Raw genomic sequence first — 19,526 nt, forward strand, 5'->3', positions numbered from 1 at the left:
TATTTTTTTAGCTTTGGTGTTTAAAACTTTTTGTAATAAAAATATGGCTAAAAACATTGCTCAAATATAGGATGAGGTATGGCTAAACAAAAAGAAGGCTCAAATGTGTTGGGGATTAGTGGGACATGATTATTCTATCCTTAGACTATTTAAAGAGGCATAAAACATTACTTAGTCTGAGACAGCTCATGGTACGGAGATGCTAGGATGGCACTAGATTCAGCTCCTAGAGCCACAAAGGCACTGGGGAGCTGTCTCAGCTGTTTGTGCTGACAATGAAGCTGATTCAACAGGTATCTATGGATCTAGAGCATCTGGTAATGACTTACAAAAACAGGTAGTAGTAAGTGGTGATGTTGGCACGGGAGAGTCTACCTCAGCTACGATTGTTATGGTTTATGGAACATAGTGATAAGGGACAACACTGAGAAATCCAAAGGGGAGCAAATGTCATTGGGGAGACCCATAGGAGGGATTTAAGCTGAGATTTAAACAAAGGGTATAAATGAACTAGATAGAAACCTAGGAAGGCTGATAGAGCCAGATAAGTTCTAAGAATCTCTTTCAAAGACAGGCAATAAATTCATTTAAAATTATAAAGTTACACTTCACTTTCCTAGTCCCAGGTGGTTTTCCCCCTCTGGGTAAAAAGCAATGGTTTGTTAATAAGTACCTGGCCTCATCACATACTAGTTTCAGGGTGAAAGGAAATATTACTTTAATTGACTAGTTGAAAATTTCACGTCTGAAATTTAATTACCTGTTAGAACTGTAGGTAAGATATCACAATCTCTTAACATTTTAGTGCTTTTTTAAAATGACCATAATCTATCAGAATATTGATGGAAAACTGTATTGAAATAACATAAGTATTGGAATATAACTAATTCTAAGGTTGAAAAAGAGACTTAAAAGCACTTAGATGAGCACTATTGAAGTTTAGGTGGAAAGGAAGGTTCTGTTTAAGTGATAAGAATGAACTGAGCTTCAAAATTCTCTCCTGTCTTCACGTTTTGCAGTCTAGTTTCTGGTTTTGGATCCTAGGGAAAATCTGAAGGTGGATGAAATTGTTCTTTGTGAAATTACCCTGGCTTCTTTTTCAGAGTAGCTGCCTCTTTATGGCATTTGGAGTCTGTCTGTCCTACTTTACCTCTTAGTTATATAGGGCTTTGGGTTGTTTTCCAGGATTTAACTGGTTGTCTTCGTCTGGTACCATATGTGTTCAGGGTAACATATTGTACTGTGTGTTGTCTATACATTTCATCACAAGATTGGGCTCATAGGAAGTTCTGGAGTCTTGGTGATAGCCTGATGAATAGGGGAGAGCAGGAATAAATGTTTCCTAGACCCTGAACCTTAGAGATTCCTGTAAATTCATAATTTAAGAGATAAGATTCATGAAAAGAGGTGTATTTGCAAAGGCAAGGATTGTGGATCAAATAAATTAGTAACTAGTCTATTATTAGATAAGTACATTTACCCTCTTGGTATGCTTTCTCATCTGTAAGGGCCCTGCAAATTCTTCAGTTTTATACTTTCATACGTAAAGAACAGATCTTTGCTGCTAAACTGGCACTTGAAAATAGCCCTCATTATTAAGGAAACAAGCATTTCTCTGAAAAATTTTTTCCATTTCCACTGATAATGCAAAGGTAAACCCTGCCAGTATATAATAACCATAAATTCTTATGAAGTAACATCTTAACAAATAGTGCCTTATCCTTTGTTAAAATATTCCACAGTGCTAAAGACATTTAGCCACATTAGCAAATGACCCAAATTAACATCAGTATTATTCCTTTAAAACTGATGACCCAAGTATGACTAGAACCTGAATTACATAGAACTTCAGGGTTTAAAATCAACTTGCACCATACTGATACCACTTAGGATTCTTCTCATGCTGTGCTCCTTATGATTCAGTTGTAATTAGTCAGAATATACTGCAGCTGTTTGTGATTTTTATATAGAGAATAACATGTTTATATAGAGAAAATGTTTCATTATCTTTGCTTTTTGAAATTTCTTTCTTTGTAAATGGTATTTTACAATATGTTTTCCCATAATTTCAAATCTTAAACAAGGTTGTTAAATGGGGTTTTATCATACATAGAAAAATTGCTACCTATTAGTTTTCTTCCCTACTTCCTCCCCTAGTTCCATACATGCATACACAGCATTTATCACATTAGTTTTATGTACAATTTCTGTCTCTTTATAAGATGTTACTGCAAAAGTACACTGTCTCAGGTTTTCTCAGCTTTTTACATCTACTTTGGTACCATGGCCAGGGTTTCAGGTGCGCTATTGCTTCCTTTAGTTTTCTCATTTTAGTGGTTATTTTGAAGTTATGGATCATGTCTCAGCAGAATATTTAAATGCCTGCATTCCTGCATGATGTGTGCCTTTTATATTACTCGGGGATGCACTCTTTTTCCTGCTTTAATTCTCTAATTTCTGGGTGATACTGGAATCAGACATGGATATCACAGTGAGGATCTGTATTAAAATCAAATATAATCCTTCTAGTATATCTGGCATGGAATTTTGAAGTACCATGAAACATGGTGTGAAAAACACCTTCTCAAATATCTGGAAAGACAATTATTAAATTTCAGCTATAGTTTCACCCTTATCTTATAAGTTTTACATATACTCAATCTCTCTTTTTTTTTTTAAGATTTTATTTATTTATTTGAGAGAGAGAGAGCAGAAAGCACAAGCGGGGAGAGAGTGGAGTGGGGCAAAGGGAGAGGGAGAAGCAGACTCTCTGCTGAGTGGAGAGCCCTATGTGGGGCTCAATCCCAGGACCCCGAGATCATGACCTGAGCCGAAGGCAAATGCTTAACCAACTGAGTCACCAAGGCACCCCAACATATACCCAGTTTCTATCCTTGGATTTCCACAGAGGTGGTGGTTCTGGGCTTTTCCACTAATTAGAAAAAAGGAGGAACCATGGGGTAATATAAGGAGAGGGCAGGAGTAGATCACTATGTGCACGTGATAGGAAAGGATTGGTAGAAGCATCAAGAAGTGTAGTATGAAAATTGGAAGATGCAGAAATATATTTCTCAGAGTTTCAAGATAATCAGGAGAGGAAAAAGGAATGCTAGTATAATGGATAGCTACTATTTTTGCTTGACTAGAGTCCTTCTTCATGTAGTAACAATATCATGATTTTTCACTGAGAAACTACCCCTTCACTATGAAATGTGTGAGGGTCTCAATTACAGTGCCCTGTCCTCCCCGGCAAAGAGTACAGATTTGGCGCAACCCAGGCAAATCAGATTCTCCATGGGATGTGAATCTTTAACTGAGGGACACAAAGAAGGAAGATTTTTCAAGCTGATTTATCTCAACAATGGTATTTTTTTTTTTTTTTTTTTGAGAGGGAACACAAGCAAGGGGAGTGGCAGAGGGAGAAACAGGCCTCCCGCCGAGCAGGGAGCCTGACAGGGGGCTCAATCCCAGGACCCCAGGACCACGACCTGAGCCAAAGGCAGACGCCCAACCGACTGAACCACCCAGGTGCCCCTCAACAATGGTATTTTGAAGAGACTTTCTCATTAGTGTCTGCTCCCTAGATATCCCTTGTTCCTCTAGTTACAGCTCTTTCTGAAGCCTTGTTTTTTGATCCTACTGATGCCTGTTGCTTGTAATGTTACAACTCCAACTGATACATCCAGACCAAGGAACTAATTCTCTTTAGTGATTTGGAGAAGTTAGAAAGAAAACTTTAACTTTGATAAAGCGTGGACTAAATTAAAGAATGGGGACTTCCGCTAAATTGGTAGAGAAGGACTTTGTCCAGAAATGAACTAGACCTCTAGTCCACCTGAGATAAGAAAACTAAGCCAGAATGTAAATCAATGCTCTGCTTCCTTCTTTGAGAATGTCGCAGGCCAGCTGCACAGACTATGCTTAGTGAGGCGTTTGGGTTTACATTATGCTGCCAGTTCCTTCTATCTTCTCCGCTCAAGTAATTCTGATCTAGACTCTGTTCTTTTAATCCAAAGAATGTGCTGTTGAGAAATCTGTTGGAATACCTAGAACTAATCATATGATTTACATAATAATCTTGGAAAATATATAAATCAATGGGGGGGGGAAGCAATTTCCTAGTTGAAAAAATCATAGCAATAGAAACTTTCCTAACTTCATCTTAAAAGATCTAAGTTCACATACCTTCTTTGTCTTTTTTGCTATTTTCAGTTTTGTTTTTTATGGGTTTTGAATATAAATTTAATAAAAATTTGACTTGGGTTCTTGTCCTTGATTAAATTGCAGCTCATATGTTTATAAGTATTTAAAAGTGTATTTTCTGTTGTCAAACAATAAAGATGGCTACTTCACAATGGAACATACTCTGTTTGCCAGAATCAAAGAATTCAAATTCACCTGGATCCTATAAATTTAGATAGGTTTTACCTTGAATGCTACATGGTAAACAAAGTCAAAGTTTGAGGATAATCCATTAGTTGACTTAGAAAAGTGTTTGGGTATATGAGGGTTTCTCAACCTTGGCACTACTGACTTTGGGAGCTGGATAATTCTTAGCTATGAGTGGCTGTCTTGTGCATTACAGAATGTTTTTCAGCATCCCTGGTCCTGTACCCACTAGATGCCCGTAGCAACCCCCTCAGTTCCCAAATGTTCCCTGGGGGGAGAGGAAAAAATCACCCCCAGTTGAGAACCACTGGTGGTTAAGGACTTTGGTTTTAAAACCTGACAGATCTGAGCTCCACTCTCAGGTTTCCTACTCATTCACTGTTTACCTGGGAAATTACTAATTTTCCATATTTGTGAAATGTTGATTGTGATATGGCCACCTCCTAGGATTCTTAGAGAGATGAGATAAGGCAATGCACTTAGCTTGGTGATTCACCCATAATAAAAACTCGATAAAAATAATCATTTTTGTTAATAGTAACTGTATCATAATTCCTAATCCTAAACTCAAATTCCCTGACTCAAATCTGCAAAAGAATGACTAATCACATTTCTAGTTGTGTTGTTTTTATAAAGGTATAATCAAATAAAACTCTAATATAAGTAAACTAAGCACTAAATATAATTAATTCCTAAACAGGACACAGGCAACCCCCTTTGTAGTTAACTCTTTGAACTTGAAACCATTTCCATTGTGGTGCCTGGGTGGCTCAGTTTGTTAAGTGTCTGACTCTTGATCTCAGCTCAGGTCTTGATCTTGGGGTCGTGAGTTAAAAAAAGGAAGGAAAAAGAAACCATTTCCAGAGAAATGACTGGAGTAATGTTGCTTTCCATACATGACTGCTGAGGGAAAGCATAGCTAGAAGAGAGAAAACTGAATTAAGTGTTATATAACCAAAGCTCTAGGGCCTAAGAAGAAAACCTTGACTTCCTCCCTCTTCCTCTAAACCCTTAAGTGTTAGAGGTGAAAGATACCAAGAAAATGAAGAATCAGAACATAGAATATTGTCACATGGAACTAACATAAGAAGTAGAACCAAAGACAAAATTTAAATGAAGAAATTTTATACGTGTACATCTCAAATGCTCTCAACCACAGAATTAGAGAAATGACAGATGAATCCATGGACTGTCAAACCACTTGCTGTACAAAAATAAACTTCTGAACTTTAGTGTTTTGCTTAATAGAAAATCCTTTCTTTCTTGACTCAGTTATGACCTCAGATATTCACCAGAATTTAACGCACATGAAAACACAATTCCATGCCAAGATTTGAGGCTGTGGGAAAAAAATTCCCAGTAGAATGACATTTAAAATGCAATTTAAATCCCTTACCATAAAATTCAACAATCTTGGAATTTTATATACTTTCCTCCTGGATTCTGGTGCACACTCAGGTGAATGCACCTGTTAACCATAAACAAATGATTATTCTGAAGGGGTGGTTGTGTAGCCTTTTTAATTCCAAGTTCACTTTGTCTGGGGATGTTCAGATAGTGCTTTCACTTGGGAGTCTGTGGAAAGGGTAAGATATGAAAAGCTTAAATATTTTGTTAGAAGGTTCTGCTGAGATGAGGAATCTGAATTGTTGCCTTGTACTTGCAAGTATACCAATAATAGGGCCTCTCATAAAGAAGTCACCTGAGACTTCAGATCATAGTGAGTAATCTTAGAAATATTCTCTATGAAAGTAAATTACATGGTCCAAGTAATGTGTTACTCTCCTACTACGAGTTATGTCATGATTAAAATTGCTTTACACTAAAACACTAAATTACACAAGGATCCTTATAAATAGAAGATATTCAACAAACAATTCTTGATGACAGTCCCATCTCTCCTCAATTCAGCAAATTAAAATGAGTTGCAAAAGCTTTAAAGAAGTCACACAGCTAGTTAATTGCAGTTTGTCTAGAAAACACACTCCTGTACCCAACTCCAGCTCTGGGTTGGGTGATTAAATCATGGACACATTGACTGTTTTGATGGAAAAAGTTTACGTGTTCATTTAATCTAGGACATCCCTCACCTCACATATACAATCTACACACATATATTTAACTATTTAAAAATTTGATTATAGTTGACACACAATGTTACATTAGTTTCAGGTGTGCAATTTAGTGATATTTAACTTTTCAATTAGCTGAAGTGTCAAATGGTTTAAGCACTTGGTCATTGTTCTTTATGATATCATTCTTTTTTAAAATTGAAGTATAATTGGTGTACAGTATTCTATTAGTTTCAGGTATACAACACTGATTTGACAATGCTCACCACAATAAGGGCATTCACCATTTGTCACCATACAGCATTATTACAATATTATTGACAATATGCCCTATACTGTACTTTTCATCTCTATGACTATTTTATAACTGGAGGTTTATAGCCTTTAATCCTCTTTATCTATTTTACCCTCCTTTCCACCCACCTTCCCTCTGGCAACCATTAGTTTGTTCTCTGTATTTAAGAGTACGTTTGTTTTTTTGTTCATTTGTTTTGTTTTTTAGATTTCACATATGAGTGAAATCATATGGTATTTGTCTTTCTCTGTCTGACTTTTTTCCCTTAGCATTATATCCTCTAGATACATCCATGTTGTAGCAAATGGTAAGATCTCATTATTTTTTTATGGCTGAGTAATATTCCTCTGTGTGTGTGTGTGTGCGCGCGCGCGTGTGCATGCGGATGCACGTGCATCACGTCTTCTTCATTCATCTACTGATGGACATTGGGGTTGCTACCATATCTTGAAAATAATGCTGCAATAAACATAAGGGTGAAGATACCTTTTTGAATTAATGTTTTGTTTTCTTTAGGTAAATACCCAGTAGTGGAATTACTGGATCATATATTTCTATTTTTAACTTTTTGAGGAGATTCCATAATGTTTTCCACAGTGGCTGCACCAATTTACATTCCCACCAACAGTGCATGAGAATTCTCTTTTCTCTACATCCTCGCCAACACTTGTTTTTTCTTATCTTTTTGATACTACCTGGTGTATAGTGATATTTCATTGTGAGTTTGATTTGCATTTCACTGATGATTAGTGATGTGGAACACCTTGTCATGTGTCTGCCATCTATATGTCTTCTTGGAAAATATGTATTCAAGTTCTCTGCCCATTTTAATCAGATTATTTGTTTTGATGTTGAGTTATATAAATTTTTTTGTAGTATATATTGAAATCTGAGATTATGATACCTCCAGGTTTGTTCTTTCTCAAGATTACTTTGGCTAATCAAGGTCTTGTGTGATTCCATACATATTTAGGATTATTTTGTTCTAGTTCTGTGAAAAATGTTGTTGGTATTTTGATAGGAATTGCACTGAATCCATAGATTGCTCTGGGTAGTTAGGACATTTTAATGATATTATTTCTTCCATCCATGAGCATGGAATACCTTTACCTTTGTGTCATCTTCAATTTCTTTCTTCAGTGTCTTATACTTTTCAGAGTACAGGTTTTTCATTTCACTGAGTTTATTCCTAGGTATTTTATTCTTTTTGGTATAATTGTAAATGGGATTGCTTTCTTAATTTCTATTTCTGCAACTTTGTTATTAGTGCATAGAAACATAACAGATTTCTGTATATTAATATCCTGCAAATTTACTTAATTCAATTATCAGTTCTAAGAGTTTCTTGTTGGAGTATTTAGGCTTTTCCATATATAGTATCATGTCAGCTGCAAATAGTGACAGTTTTACTACTTTTTAAAATTTTTAATTTTTTTGACATTTTTTTAAAATTAAAATTTAATTTAATTAACATATACTGTATTACAACTTTCAGAGGTAGAATTTAGTGATTCATCAGTTGCATACAACACCCAGGGCTCATTACTTCAAGTGCCCTTGTTAATGCCCATCACCCAATTACCCCATCCCCCTACCCATCTCCCCTCCAGCAACACTCAGGTTTGTTTCCCATAGTTAAGAGTCTCTTATGGTTTGCCTTCCTCTCTGTTTTCCTGCTATTTTATTTTTCCTTCCCTTCCCCTATGTTTATCTTCTTTGTTTCTTAAATTCCACACATGAATGAACTCATATGGTATTTTTCTTTGACTGACTTATTTCACTTAGCATAATACCCTCTAGTTCCATCAACGTCATTGCAAATGGCAACATTTCATTCTTTTTGATGGATGAGTAATATTCCATTATATATATGTGATATATATGGAATATATATATATTACCACATCTTCTTTATCCATTCATCTGTTGATGGACATCTGGCCTATTTCCATATTTTGGTTATTGTGGACATTGCTGCTATAAACATTGGGGTGCATGTGACCCTTTGAATCACGATGTGTGTTTCCTTTGGATAAATACCTAGTAGTGCAATTGCTGGGTCATAAGGTAGCTCTATTTTTAACTTTTTGAGGAACCTCCATACTGCTTTCCAGAGTGGATCTACCAGTTTGCATTCCTACCAACAGCATAAGAGGGTTCCCATTTCTCTGCATCCTCCCCAACATCTGTTGTTTCCTGAGTTGTTAATTTTAGCCATTCTGACTGGTGTGAGGTGGTGTCTCCTTGTGGTTTTGATTTGTATTTCCCTGATGTGACATGGAGCATTTTTTCATGTATCTGTTGGCCATTTGTCTGTCTTCTTTGGAGAAATGTCTGTATGTCTTCTGCCCATTTCTTGACTGGATTATTTGTTTTTTGGGTGTTGGTTTGAGTTCTTTATAGGTTTTGATTACTAGCCCTTTATCTGAAAAGACATTTGCAAATATCTTCTCCCATTCATAGGCTGCCTATTTCCTTTGCTGTGCAAAAGCTTTTTATCTTGATGAAGTCCCAATAGTTCATTTTTGCTTTTGTTTCTCTTGCCTTTGGAGACGTGTCTAGCAAGAAGTCACGGTGGCCTAGGTCAAAGAGGTTGCTGCCTGTGTTGTCCTCTAGGATTTTGAGGGATTCCTGTCTCACATTTAGGTCTTTTGTCCATTCTGAGTTTATTTTTGTGTATGGTATAAGAAAGTGGTCCAGGTTCATTCTGCATGTGGTTGTCCAATTTTCCCAGCACCGTTTATTGAAGAGACTGTCTTTTCTCCATTGGATATTCTTTCCTGCTTTGTCGAAGATTAGTTGACCATAGAGGGTCCATTTCTGGGTTCTCTATTCTGTTCCATTGATCTATGTGTCTGTTTTTGTGCCAGTACCATACTGTCTTGATGATTATAGCTTTGTAACACAGCTTGAAGTGATGACTCCAGCTTTGGTTTTCTTTTTTCAACATTCCTTTGGCTACTCAGGGTCTTTTCCATACAAATTTTAGGATTGTTTGTTCTAGCTCTGTGAAAAATGTTGATGGTATTTTTATTTTTTTAATTTTTTTTATTATTATGTTATGTTAATCACCATACATTCCATCATTAGTTTTTGATGTAGTGTTCCATGATTCATTGCTTGTGTATAACACCCAGTGCTCCATGCAGAACGTGCCCTCTTTAATACCAAAATGTTGATGGTATTTTGATAGGGATTGCATTGAATGTGTAGATTGCTTTGGGTAGCATAAACATTTTAACAATATTTGTTCTTCCAATCCATGAACATGGATGTTTTTCCATTTCTTTTTGTCTTCCTCAATTATTTTCATAAGTGTTCTATAGTTTTCAGAGTATAGATCCTTTGCCTCTTTGGTTAGACTTATTCCTAGGTATCTTATGGTTTTGGGTGCAATTGTAAATGTGATCCATTCTTTGATTTCTCTTTCTTTTGTCTCTTTCTTAGTGTATAGAAATGCAACTTATTTCTGTGCATCGATTTTATATCCTGCCACTTTGCTGAATTCCTGCATGAGTTCTAGCAATTTTGGGGTGGAGTCTTTTGGGTTTTCCACACAGAGTATCATGGCATCTGTGAAGAGTGAAAATTTGACTTCTTCTTTGCTGATTCAGATGCCTTTTATATCTTTTTGTTATCTGATTGCTGAGGCTAGGACTTCTAGTACAATGTTGAACAACAGTGGTGAGAGTGGACATTCCTGTCGTGTTCCTGACCTAGGGAGAAAAGCTCTCAGTTTTTCCCCTTGAAAATGATATTCACTGTGGGCTTTTCATACATGGCTTTTATTATATTGAGGTCTGTTCCCTCTATCCCTACACTAAGAAGAGTTTTTATCAAGAAAGGATGCTGTATTTTGTCACATGCTTTTTCTGCATTTATTGAGAGTATCATATGGTTTCTGTCCGTTCTTTTATTAATGTGATGTATTACACTGATTTGCAGATACTGAAGCACCCTTGCAGCCCAGGAATAAATCCCACTTGGTCATGGTGAAGAATTCTTTTAATATACTGTTGGATCCTATTAGTTAGTACCTTGCTGAGAAGTTTTATATCCATGTTCATCAGAGATATTGGTCTGTAATTCTCCTTTTTGGTGGGGTCTTTGTCTGGTTTTGGGATCAAGGTAATGCTGGCCTCATAGAAAGAGTTTGGAAGTTTTCCTTTCATTTCCATTTTTTGAAACAGTTTCAGAAGAATTGATATTAATTCTTCTTTAAATGTTTGGTAGAATTCCCTTGGGAAGCCATCTAACCCTGGACTCTTGTTTGTTGGGAGATTTTTTATTACTGATTCAATTTCTTTGCTGATTCTGGGTCTGTTCAGGTTTTCTATTTCTTCCTTTTTCAATTTTGGTAGTTTATATGTTTCTAGGAGCTCATCCATTTCTTCCAGATTGCCTAATTTGTTGGCATATAATTGTTACTATATCTTATAATTGTTTGTATTTCTTTGGTGTTTGTTGTGATCTCTCCTCTTTCATTCATGATTTTATTTATTTGGGTCCTTTCTCTTTTCTTTTAGATAAGTCTGGCTAGGGATTTATCAATGTTATTAATTCTTTTGAGGAACCAGCTCCTAGTTTCATTGATCTATTTTTTTTATTTCTATTTCATTGATTTCTGCTCTAATCTTTATTATTTCTCTTCGCCTGTTGAATTGAGGCTTTATTTTTTGTTCCTTTTGCAGCTCCTTTAGGTGTAATGTTAGGTTGTCTATTTGGGACTTTCCTGTTTCTTTTTTTTTTTTTTTCCATACAAATGGCTGACACATGAAAAAATGTTCAACATCACTAGCCATCAGGTAAATACAAATCAAAACCACAACGAGATACCACCTTACACCAGTTAGAATGGCAAAAATTAACAAGATAGGAAACAATAAATGTTGGTAAGGATGTGGAGAAAGGGGAACCCTCTTACACTGTTGGTGGGAATACAAACTGGTACACTCTTTTTTTTAAGATTTTATTTATTTATTTATTTATTTATTTATTTGAGAGAAAGTGAGAGAAAGCACGAGGGGCAGAGGAAGAGGGAGAAGCAGGCTCCCCGCTGAGCAAGGAGCCTGATATGGGGTTCTATCCCGGGAGCCTGGGATCATGACCTGAGCCGAAGGCAGACGCTTAACTGATTGAGCCACTCAGGCACCCTGAGATTTTTTTGTTTCTTGAGAAAGGCCTGTATTGCTATATACTTCCCTCTTAGGGCCATCTTTGCTGCATCCCAAAGGTTCTGAACTGTCATGTTTTCATTTTCATTTGCTTCCATGTCTTTCTTAAAATTCTTCTGTAATTTCCTGGTTGACCGATTCACTCTTTAGTAGGATACTCTTTAACCTTCATGTATTTGTCATCCTTCCAAATTTTTTCTTGTAGTTAACCAAGTTTTAAAGCATTGTGGTCTGAAAATATGCATGGTATAATCTGAATCTTTTTGTACCAGTTGAGACCTGATTTGTGATGTGATCTATTCTGGAGAATGCTCCATGTGCATTTTGCTGCTTTAGGATGAAATGTTCTGAATATATCTGTGAAGTCCATTTGGTCCAGTGTGTCATTCAAAGCCCTTGTTCTTGTTAATCTTCTGCTTGGATGATCTGTCCACTGCTGTGAATGGGGTGTTAAAGTCCCCTACTATTTTGTATTATTATCAATGAGTTTGTTTCATTTTGTTACTAATGGGTTTATATAATTGGCTGCTCCTAAGTTAGGGGCATAAATATTTATAGTTGTTAGATCTTCTTGTTGGATAGACCCTTTTATTATGATATAGTGTCCTTCTTCATCTCTTCTTACAGTCTTTGGTTTAAAATCTAGTTTTTCTGATATAAGGATGGCTACTCCAGCTTTCTTTTGATGTCCATTGTCATGATAAATTGTTCTCCACCCCCTCACTTTCAATATGGAGGTGTCTTTGTGTCTAAAATGAGTCTCTTGTAAGCAGCATATTGATCGGTCTTGTTTTTTTTATCCATTCTTATACCCTATTGTCTTTTGATTTGCACATTTAGTACATTTACATTCAGAGTAGTTTGAAAGATATGAAGTCAGTGCCATTGTATTACCTGTAAAAATCACTGTTCCTATAGATTGTCTCTGTTCCTTTCTGGTCTTTGTTATCTTTGGGCTTTCTGTCTGCTCAAAGGATCTCCTTTAATATTCAGTTTTACTTCTTCCTTACCAATTTGGATGCCTTTTATTACTTTTTTCTTGTCAGATTGCTACAGCTGGGATTTCCAGTACTATGTTGCATAAAAGTACTGAGAGTGAACACCCTTGTCTTGTTCCTGATCTTAGAGGAAAAGCTCTCAGTTTTTCACTATTGAGGATAATGTTAGTTGTGGGTTTTCTATATATGGCCTTTGTTATGTTGAGGTATGTTCTCTCTAAACCAACTTTGTTGAAAGTTTTTATCACAAATGGATGTTGTATTTTGTCAAATGCTTTCTCTGCATCTGTTGGGGTGATCATATGGTTTTTATCCTTCCTCTTTGTAATGTGATGTATCACACTGATTGATTTGCAAATACTGAACCACCTTTGCATCCCTGGAAGAAATTCCACTTCATCTTGGTGAATGATTTTATTAAGTATTGCTGAATTTGGTTGCTAATATTTTGTTGAGAATTTGTGCATCAGTGTTTATCAGAGATACTGGCCTGCAGTTTTGCTTATTGTAATGTTTTTCTGGTTTTGGTATCAGGATAATGCTGGCCTCATAGAATGCACTTGGAAGTTTTCCTTCCTCTTCTAATTTTTGGAGTAATTTGAGAAGAATAGGTATTAGCTCTTTCTAATTTTTAAATTATTTTTTCACTACTAGGTCATTATTTATTAGGTTTTTTGATGCTTTAGGTATGAAAAATATGGAATGCCGAACAGATATGGTCCCCACCCTTCCCTCTCTAGCAATTTGCAAAGAATCAAGAGGCTGATTGAGGAGGATTGGGGCAAAGATGGCAGAGGAGTAGGGGACCCTATTCCAACGGGTCCCCTGAATTGAGCTGGATATCTACTAGACCACTCTGAACACCCACGAAATCAGCCTGAGATGTAAGAAGATATACCTGGATCTCTACAAACAGAATATTGCTGGCAGTTGGTTTCAAGTTATGAAGCAGGGAGCCCTGATTCTGTGGGCAGATAGCAGAAGATAAATGGAAGGGGGAGGGAGCTGCTATAAGCGCTGGCACCAGGAAGATGAAATAACAAAGGAGTGCAAAAGCCTCCTGCGCTGGGGACGGGGCACAGACTCACAGACCAGTAGCAGCAGGGAAAGGACTTTAGGGCAGACCCCTGGATGGAAACCTGAAACTGCGGGGGGCGTGTGTGCAAACTGGGGGCAGCTGGCAGTTTTAGAAGCACAAAGGGCAGAGATGTGCCTGGACCTGAAAGCAAGGGCTGGGAGTGCTACTGTGGGGCATACAACTCAGGATGCTGTGGTTTTAGCAGCACAGACAGAAATGGAGACAGTGTGGCCTGGAGAGCTCACTGAAGAACAGACTGTGATCTCACTGTTCTGAGGCAGAGGGTTGGAAATGGTCTCTTCTGCTTTGACTCTCGGAATAGACATGGAAAACCACCAGGGAAAACTGCCAGAGAACAAAAGCCCCAAAAAACTGGTTTCATTGAGCCCATCCCCACCCCCCACAGGGGGCAGGGCAACTCTGCCCAAACAGGGTTGCCTGAGTAACAGCGCGGCAGGCCCCTCCCCTAGAAGACAGGCTGGGAGAACAAGAGGCAGACAACCCTAAGGTCCCTATAAAAAGGTGCATCTTGCTTGGGTTGTGGCCAGTAATTTGGACTCTGTAAATTCCCTCAACCACGTCTCAACAGAATGACTAAGAGGAGGAACCCCCAAAATAGGAAAGACTCAGAGAAATGACTTCTGCCACAGATTTACAAATGGATATAGATATAAGCAAGATGTCAGAAATATACTTCAGGATAACAGTTATGAAGATGATAGCTAGAATGGAGAAATTGATTAATGGCCAAATAGAGTCTCTAAGGGCAGAAATGAGAGCTGAACTGGCAGAACTTAAAAATGCTATCAATGAGATCCAATCTAATCTAGATACTCTAACAGCTAGGGTAAACGAGGCAGAAGAAGGAATTAGTGATCTAGAAGACAAACTGATAAAAAAAGAGCGAAAATGAGGAGGCTTGGGAGAAACAGCTTAAAATCCACAAAAACATAATTAGAGAAATAAGTGACACCATGAAACATTCCAATATCAGAATTATTTGGATCCCTGAGGGGGTGGAGAGAGAGAGAGAGGACTAGAAGATATATTTGAGCAAATCATAGCTGAGAACTTCCCTTATCTGGGGAATGAAACAAACATTTGTGTCCTAGAGGCAGAGAGGACCCCTCCAAAGATCAAGGAGAACAGACCAACACCCTGGCATGTAATAGTAAAACTCTCAAATCTTAGAACCAAGGAAACCATCTTAAGAGCAGTTAGGGGGAAGAGATTGCTTATGTACAGAGGGAGGAACATCAGAATAATGTCAGACCTATCCACAGAGACATAGTAAGCCAGAAAGGGCTGGCAAGACATATTCAGGGTACTAAATGAGAAGAACATGCAGCCAAGAATACTTTATCTGGTAAGGCTGTCATTTAGAAAGGATGGAGAGATGCAGAGCTTCCATGACTGGCAGAAACTGAAAGAATATGTGACCACTAGGCCGGCCCTGCAAGAAATATTAAGGGGGGTTCTATAAAAGGAGAAAGACTCCGAGTAATATAGAACAGAAATTTATATTGACAATCTATAGAAACAAGGACTTCAGAGGCAACATGATGACAATAAATTCATATCTTTCAATAATCAGTCTCAATGTGAATGGCCTAAATGCTCCCATAAAATGGCACAGGGTTGCAGACTGGATAAAAAGATAGGACCCATCCATATGCTGTCTACAACAGACTCATTTTGAACCTAAAGATACATCCAGACTGAAAGTCTGGAGAACCATCTTCCATGCCAATGGACCTCAAAAGAAAGCTGGGGTAGCAATTCTTATATCAGACAAATTAGATTTTAAGCTAAAGACTGTAGTTAGAGACACAGAAGGACACCATATCATTCTTAAAGGGTCTATCCAACAAGAAGATCTAACAATTGTAAATATCTATGCCCCCAACATGGGAGCAGCCAACTACATAAGCCAACTGTTAATCAAAATAAAGAGTCATATTGATAATAATACATTAATTGTAGGAGACCTCAATACTCCATTCTCAGCAATAGACAGGTCATCTAAACAGAAAGTCAACAAGGAAACAAGAGCTTTGAATGACACACTGGACCAGATGGACCTCATAGATATATACAGAACATTCCACCCTAAAATAACAGAATACTCATTCTTCTCGAGCGCACATGGAACTTTCTCCAGAATAGACCACATACTGGGTCACAAATCAGGTCTCAACTGATACCAAAAGATTGAGATTATTCCCTGCATATTCTCTGACCATAATGCTTTAAAACTGGAACTCAATCACAAGAAAAAATTTGGCAGAAATTCAAACACTTGGAAGCTAAAGAACACTCGCTCAAGAATGTTTGGGTCAACCAGGAAATCAAAGAAGAACTTAAACAATTCATGGAAACCAATGAGAATGAAAACACATCGGTCCAAAACCTATGGGATACTGCAAAGGTGGTCCTAAGGGGGAAATACATAGCCATCCAAGCCTCACTCAAAAAAATAGAAAAATCCCAAATTCACCAACTAACTTTATACTTTAAAGAACTAGAGAAAAAGCAACAAATGATGCCTAAGCCACACATTAGAAGAGAAATAATTAAGATTAGAGCAGAGATCAATGAATTAGAAACCAGAAACACAGTAGATCAGATCAATGAAACTAGAAGCTGGTTCTTTGAAAGAATTAATAAGATCAATAAACCACTGGCCAGACTTATCCAAAAGAAAAGAGAAAGGACCCAAATTAATAAAATTATGAATGAAAGGGGAGCAATCATGACTGACACCAAGGAAATAGAAACAATTATTAGAAATTATTATCAACAACTATATTGCCAATAAATTAAGCAAGCTGGAAGAAATGGATGCCTTCCTGGAAACTCCACCAAGACTGAAACAGGAAGAAATTGACAACCTGAATAGGCCAATAACAAGTAACGAGATTGAAGCAGTGATCAAAAACCTCCCAAAAAACAAGAGTCCAGGGTCTGATGGATTCCCTGGGGAATTCTACTAAACATTCAAGAAAGAAATAAGACCTACTCTCCTGAAGCTGTTTCAAAAAATAGAAACAGAAGGAAAGCTTCCAGACTCATTCTATGAGCCAGCATTACCTTAATCCCCAAACCAGGCAACAACCCCATCAAAAAGGAGAATTTCAGACCAATATCCCTGATGAATATGGATTCCAAAATCCTAGCTCATAGGATCCAACAATACATTAAAAAGGATCATCCACCACGACCAAGTGGGATTTATCCCCGGGATGCAAGGTGGTTCAACATTCACAAATCAATTAATGTGATAGAACACATTAATAAGAGGAGAGAGAAGAACCATATGGTCCTCTCAATTGATGCAGAAAAAGCATTTGACAAAATACAGCAACCTTTCCTGATTAAAACTCCTCAAAATATAGGGATAGAGGGAACATTCCTCAATCTCATACAATCCATCTATGAAAAACCCACAGCGAATATCATCCTCAGTAGGGAAAAGATGAGAGCATTTCCCTTAAGATCAGAAACATGTCAAGCATGCCCACTCTCACCACTATTGTTCAACAAAGTACTAGAAGTCCTAGCAACAGCAATCAGACAACAAAAAGAAATAAAAGGTATTCAAATTGGCAAAGAAGAAGTCAAACTCTCTTGCAGCAGACATGATACTTTATGTGGAAAATCCAAAAGACTCCACCCCTAAATTACTAGAACTCATACAGAAATTCAGTAATGTGGCAAGATACAAATCAATGCACAGAAATCAGTTGCTTTCTTATACACTAACAATGTAACTGTAGAAAGAGAAATTAGAGAATCGATTCCATTTATAATAGCACCAAAAACCATAAGATACCTTGGAATAAACCTAACTAAAGAGGTAAAGGATCTATACTCTAGGAACTACAGAACACTCATGAAAGAAATTGAAGAAGACACAAAAAGATGGAAAAACATTCCATGCTCATGGATTGGAAGAATAAACATTGTTAAAATGTCTATGCTGCTCAAAGCAATCTATATCTTCAACACCATCCTGATCAAAATACCAATGGCATTTTTCAAAGTGCTGGAACAAACAATCCTAAAATTTGTATGGAATCAGAAAAGACCCTGAATCACCAAGGAAATGTTGAAAAAGAAAAACAAAGCTGGGGGCATCATGTTGCCTGATTTCAAGCTCTATTACAAAGCCGTGATCACCAAGACAGCATGGTACTGGCACAAAAACAGACATATAGAGCAATGGAACAGAATAGAGAGCCCAGAAATGGACCCTCAATTCTATGGTCAACTAATCTTCAACAAAGCAGGAAAAAATATGCAATAGAAAAAAGACAGTCTCTCCAATAAATGGTACTGGGAAAATTGGACAGCTATATACAGAAGAACGAAACTTCACCATTCTCTAGCACCATACACAAAGATAAACTCAAAATGGTTGAAAGACCTCAATGTGAGACAGGAATCCATCAAAATCCTAGAGGAGAACATAGGCAGTAACCTCTTTGACATCAGCCACAGCAAATTCTTTCAAGACATGGCCCCAAAGGCAAGCAAAAAAAAAAAGCAAAAATGAATTTTTGGGACTTAGTCAAGATAAAAAGTTTCTGCACAGCAAATGAAACACTCAAAAAAAACAAAGGGGCAACCCACGGAATGGGATAAGATTTTTGAAAATGACACTATAAACAAAGGGCTGATATTCAAGAGCTATAAAGAACTTCTCAAACTCAACACCCAAAAAAACAAATAGTCAAGTCCAAAAATGGGCAGAAGACATGAACAGCCACTTCTCTGAAGAAGACATACAAATGGCTAATAGACACCTGAGAAAATGTTCATCATCATTAACCATCAGGGAAATTCAAACCAAAACCACATTGAGATACCACCTTAAACCAGTTAGAATGGCAAAAATTAACAAGACAAGAAACAACAAGTGTTGGCAAGAATGTGGAGAAAGGGGAACCCTCTTACACTGTTGGTGGGAATGCAAGTTGGTACAGCCACTTTGGAAAACGTGGAGATTCCTCAAAAATTAAAAATAGAGCTACCCTATGACACAGCACTTGCATTACTGGGTATTTACCCCAAAGACACAGATGTAGTAAAAAGAAGGGCCATATGCACCCCAATGTTCATAGCAGCAATGTCCCCAATAGCTAAACTGTGGAAAGAGCCGAGATGCCCTTCAACAGATGACCAGTTAAAGAAGATGTGGTCCATATATACAATGGAATATTATTCAGCCATCAGAAAGGATGAATACCCAACTTTTATATCAACATGGAGGGGACTGGAGGAGATTATGCTAAGTGAAATAAGTCAAGCAGAGAAAGTCAATTATCATATGGTTTCAACTATTTGTGGAACATAAGGAATAGCATGGAGGACATTAGGAGAAGGAAGGGAAAAATGAAGGGGGTTGGAAAACAGAGGGGGAGACGAACCATGAGAGACTATAGACTCTGAGAAACAAACTCAGGGTTTTAGAGGGGAGGGGTGGGGTGATGCGTTACCCTGGTGATGGGTATCAAGGAG

The 19,526-nt window shown here is 37.3% G+C and overlaps 1 protein-coding gene across 13 annotated transcripts in view; it reads right to left on the reverse strand.

Annotated features, from left to right (window-relative positions):
- The window catches only part of ANKS1B (ankyrin repeat and sterile alpha motif domain containing 1B), a 1,095,895-nt gene that overhangs the window by 579,887 nt on the left and 496,482 nt on the right, over positions 1 to 19,526 (reverse strand). The gene's annotated exons all lie outside the window — the stretch shown is intronic.

Source organism: Phoca vitulina, unplaced genomic scaffold, assembly GCF_004348235.1.
Source record: "Phoca vitulina isolate PV1807 unplaced genomic scaffold, GSC_HSeal_1.0 scaffold19, whole genome shotgun sequence".
In the NCBI taxonomy this organism is placed as follows: domain Eukaryota; kingdom Metazoa; phylum Chordata; class Mammalia; order Carnivora; family Phocidae; genus Phoca; species Phoca vitulina.